The 5,480-nt window shown below is 40.1% G+C and overlaps 1 pseudogene; it reads right to left on the bottom strand.

Moving 5' to 3' along the window:
* Positions 1-5,480, bottom strand: part of LOC102862221 — a 102,485-nt pseudogene that overhangs the window by 63,586 nt on the left and 33,419 nt on the right.

Raw genomic sequence — 5,480 nt, 5'->3', positions numbered from 1 at the left:
TTCCACAATCAGCTCCTGGCCTAGTTTTCACAGCTGATATTGAGCTTCTCCAGCGGTTCTTTCCACATATGTAATCGATCTGATTCCTATGCATAAAGATTTTTATTTAATGTCTTTTTAACCATTATGAGCTATAAAGGGCACAACAGTGAGATATAAAGGACACAGACTAATATTCTCATGTAGAGGGCAGAAGTAAGGCCATAAAAGATTAAGTTACTTGCTCAACAACGCATATGATATGTATTTGGGATACTGTGGCCTAGGAGCTAGGTCATCTGATCTGTAGCTATTCTGTTTGAATTTACTGTTGAGCCTGTGTTGGGAGTTAGATGGCAAAAACTTTCTCAGTTTTCCCCTCCGGGTTTGTGTGCACAAGTTACCCTGTAAAAGTCTATAAATTCAACTCCTCAACTCCTTAAGCAGCTGATCTAGAAATGCTACAAAATAGAACAAGAAATACCTAGTTATGTTGTATGTCAAAGATATAGCTCCTAACTAAAAAAAGAATAAATTCATAAAAATGAGTTTCTCCGTAGCAAACCACTTTCAAGCAGGATAAAGCTAAGGAAACAAACAAAAGAATTTTAGTAATTAATGAACTGGAGTAATGGTAAGAAGTTGTACTACCATCTCAAAGACATGAAGCTTGAATCTGCCAGCTGGTTCACGGGATAAATATGAGAAACCTCTTCTCGTGCAATTCAGTGCTTCTAAAAACCCACTGGAGTGTCAACTCTAAGTTGGTTCTGATTTGATGGGACACAACAGCAACAAATTTTCTCAAGAAGGCTTTATTTACGAGCTAGAATTATTCTGTAAAGTTTTTTCTCATGTTTATTGAAGTTTTGCTTTTAAATTTATGAGTCTTTAATTTTTTTTTCTTTTCTACTTGGTAAATAATATTTAAAATACTGTTCATATTTCATATCAGATCACATAATAACATAAATAATAGGAAACACAGCATGGTTCAAAATGAGAAAGGGAGCACCTCAGGGATGCATCTTGTCTCCATATCTTTTCAATCTATATGTGGAAGGGATCATGAGGACGAACGTGGCATCAGGATTGGAGTAAGACTCATCAACCTATATAAAAACCTGCATAATATAGATGGTACAACCTTGCTTACTGTAACTGAAGAGAACCTGAAGCATTATCTACAGAAGGTCAAGAACTGTAGGCTTCAATATGGATTGAAGCTCAACATAGGCAAAGATTATTACCACTGGGACAACTGGCAGCACCGTGGAGAAGAGATTGATTGATGTTGTTAACAATTTCAGCTTGCTTGACTTCACAATCAACACTCTTGGCACCAGCATTCAGAAAATCAAAAGATGACTTACACTGCAGAAGTCTGCAGTCAGGAACCTCTCCAAAGTACTAGAAAGCAACAATGTCAGTCTAGAGACTAAGGCGTACCAGATCCAGGCCATGGCCTTCACAATCACTTGATATGCACCAGAGCTAGACAATGACTAACAATGACAGAAGAAGAATGGATGCCTTTAACTCATGGTGCTGGAGAAGAGTCCTGAACATACCATGGACCACCAGGAGAACAAATAGGTCTGTTTTGGAGAGGGTGAAACCAAGCTGCTCCTTAGAGGCTTGATTTGGAAGGTCCATCTTACACAGTTGGTGCACATCGCCAGGAGGGATCAGTCCTTGGATAAGGACATCATGCTTCGAAGGATGGAGGGACACAAGTTAGGAAGACCCAGAATGAGATGGATTGACATGGTATCTAGGGTAATGGGGTTAGCTGTGTCAGAGTCAGTAAGACTGGCTCAGGATAGAGCAGGGTTTAGAGCTATTGTACATAGCGTCGCTATGAATTGCAGGCAACTCGATGGGACATAACAACCATGCACTGTCAGAAGAACACGCTGAGCTCTTTTAGAAGAATGCTATTTAGAAGAGAGGATGGCAAAACTTTATCTGACATAATTTGGATGTGTTATAAGGATGGACCTGTCCCTGGAAAAGGACATCCTGTTTGATAGAGAGTCAGAGAAAAAGAGGAAAACACTTAGTGCGATGAATTAACACAGTGGCTACAAAAAATTGCCCAAGCATAGAAATGACTATGAGGCTAGAACTATACCCAGCATGTTTTATTCTGTTGCTCATAGGATCATTATGAGTAGAAACTGCCTTGATGGCACCCAGCACCACTTCTATTGTAGAAACAGAAGTTATTTAAAATAAAATATCAAACCTCATATGGTGATTAAAATCCATCTGTACCAACATGCAGCCTTCAGTATGGATTGAAGCTCAACATAAAGAAAACAAAGATTCTCACTACTGGGTTGATTGGTAGCATCATGATAGATGGTGAAGAGATTGAGATTGTTAACAGCTTTATTTTACTTGGCTCCACAATCAACACTAGCAGCCAAGAAATCAAAAGACAAATTGCAATGGGAAAGTCTGCTGTCAGAGACCTCTACAAAGTACTGAAGAGCATAGATGTCTGTCTGGAGTCTAAGGTGCATCTGATATAGTCCATAGTCTTTGCAATTACTTTCTATGTATCAGAAAGCTGGGCAATGACTAGGGATGATAGAAAGAGAATTGATGTCTTTGAGCTGTGGTATTGGAGAAGAGTATTGAATATACCATGGACTGCTAGGAGAACAAACGGATTCAGCCTAGAGAGGGTGAGACCAGGCTGCTCCTTGGAGGCAAGGATTCTGAAGCTTCTTCTGACATACTTTGTGCATGTTGCAAGGTGGGATCAGTCCTTTGAGAGGGATGTCATGCTTGAAAGGGTGGAGGGACAGAACAGGAGAGGAAGACCCTCAATGAGAGGATTTATTCAGTGAATGGAGGTGGGTGTGTCAGAGACAATAAGGTTAGTACAAGACAGAGCAGGGTTTAGGACTGTGGTACATAGGGTCACTATGAGTCGTAGGCAACTCGACGGCACATAACAACAATATACCGACATGCATCATTCAACATTCTTTGAGGTGATTTTAAGTATACTTTATAAATGAATATTGAGTCTGGCCTTTCTTTACTTTTGATGCCTCTAAAGTTCTTTCAAGAGTGATCCTCTGCAGAATGAGGGTTGGATAAGGCAGAGAAAATAAAGGAGAATACACACAGCTGCTTCACTAAATGGCCAGGATGACTGAGTCATCCTGTGAATGAGACTGTGAGTGAGCAATTGCCCTTGACAGGCCTTGTAAGGGATACACTCTATTCATACAGTTGATTACTCTGGAATGGATACAGTCAGGACCCTCTGTGAGCCCTCTACTCTGTCCAAGAGACCAGGGTAGACAAGTCAAGGCCCTGAAAGAAGCTCTTCTCTCGCTGTGCTTAGAAAGAGAAAGAGACAGAGGGGCCGACAGAAGCAGTATCTTTCAATAAAGACAGTGTAAATGGAAAGTATAGATCCCCACACCCTAGAGAGAACTGCCCCTCTTTCCAGCCCTCTTCATTCTTTCCCATGGCAAGAGAAATGAGTCAATTGATAGTTCTTATTGTTAGGTGCCATCAAGTCAAATAAGACTCGTAGCAACCCTATGAACAACAGATCTGAATATCCCCCATCCTGTGCCATCCTCATCATCTCTGATACACTTGAGCTCATTGGTAAAGCCACTGTGTCAATCTACCTCCTTGAGAATTCTCTTCTCTTCTGTGGACCCTCACATTTTCAAGCATGGTGTCCTCTCCCAAGGATGCCCTGACTGATAGGTGAGGAGGGAATTTAGTATGCTCAATCCAGCCCTTTCTTCTTTGAGAGTGATCTGTCTGGTCTGTAATTCCTGTCTGGTCCCTACCCTGTGGCAGAGAACTTGATGAGAGCTAGAGACCCAGAATGATGGTCCAATTCTCACAAGGAGGTTTAATTCTGAGAGTAGTTTCAACAAGCCCCTTTGGCTTGGGATTGAAAGCTACAATTATCAACTGACTGTTCCTGATGATACTCTGTTCTCCATGTCTGATTCCATAAGTCTCTCTCAATGAGTTTTAGACTTCACATGGTGAGAGGTGAATTAGCCCCAAAATAGAGTAATACATACTTTCTTTTGATTGTAACAGAATCCACTGTTGAAAAGAGCATTTTGACATTCTACAAGTCCCAAAATATGCTTGTATTATTTGCAAATCTTTTCTGTTTTGAGATAAAAGCTTCCACTATAAGCCCATAGCATCATTAGTACTTGTAAATGTTGTAATATAATTTCTATTATGCTGGCATACTATATTTTAATAAGTTCATAAAGTATTGACAGGTCCAAATTAAGAAATTAGTATTTCAGAATTACACAAATATTTCTATCATTATAAAACACCTCCAGCTGGCATTACCTGAGACTGAGATTCCGTGAGCAGGAAAGATGAACAAGCATCATCTATCTGTAAGGGAAAAAAAGTCAGTTACTCCATCAACATGAATTAGTGTGTCAAATGCAATGCAATACTACTTGGCCACAAAGATAATAAAGTCCTAACGCATGCTACACATGGATAAATCTTGTAAACATTATGATGAGCAAAAGAAGTCAGTTGCAAAAGGACAAATATTGTATGATCTCATTACGTGAAATAAATAAAAAATTTAGCTCTCAGGAATTGAGCTAAAGGCTGTAACTCCCAGGAGGTTCAAATCCACCAGTGGCTGTGAAGGAAAAAGAGGAGAAATCTCCTCCTATATAATTCACAGGCTCAGAAAAACTGCTAGAGGTCAGCTATGACTAATTTTTTGCTGGATAGCAATAAGAGGTATAGTGGATTAAGCAAACTACACTGGTAGTTCAAATTCAGCAGTTGCTTTGGGGGAGAAAGATAAGGTAATCTGCTTCAAGAAAAGTAAAATTTGGTGCAACCACTGTGGAAAGTGGTGTGGCGCTTTCTCAAAAAGTTGCAAATAGAGATACCATTTGACCAGGCAATTCCAATACTGGGAATATACCCTATAGAAACCATAACCGACACCCAAGCAGATGTATGCACACCCATGTTTATCGTGGCTTTGTACACAACAGCAAGGAGTTGGAAACAACCCAAGTGCCCATCAACAAACGAATGGATAGAGAAGCTGTGGTATATTCACACAATGGAATACTATGCTGCATTGAGAAACAAGGAACTCACGCAGTATAATTCAAAACAGGTGACCCTGGAGGACATTATGCTGAGTGAAATATTTCAGTCACAAAAGGTGCCACTGTTGTAGAATGGGACTGACATCAGAGTTGGGGTAAGACTGAGAAAAACTGTATAATTTTATGTACACTGCATTGAAACAGATGAGGGAGAGAACAATTTAAAAGCAATATATGATAGGGTATTATAGTTATCACAAGGGTCCAGAATTAAGATTGCATAGTAGAGTGTATTTGGGGTGGTGGGGGAAGGGTGGCGGGTGGTGTGGGGAGATTGTATACCAATGAAAGAATTTTTCTTTTACTTTTCAAAGAGAGGAATGAACTGGGGGGAGGGGTGGGCAG

This window comes from Elephantulus edwardii, unplaced genomic scaffold (assembly GCF_000299155.1).
Source record: "Elephantulus edwardii isolate Elephantulus edwardi_28Jun2011 unplaced genomic scaffold, EleEdw1.0 scaffold00220, whole genome shotgun sequence".
NCBI classification, from domain to species: Eukaryota; Metazoa; Chordata; class Mammalia; order Macroscelidea; family Macroscelididae; genus Elephantulus; species Elephantulus edwardii.
Note: the sequence above shows the minus strand (reverse complement) of the source record. Positions and strands in the feature narration are given on the sequence as shown.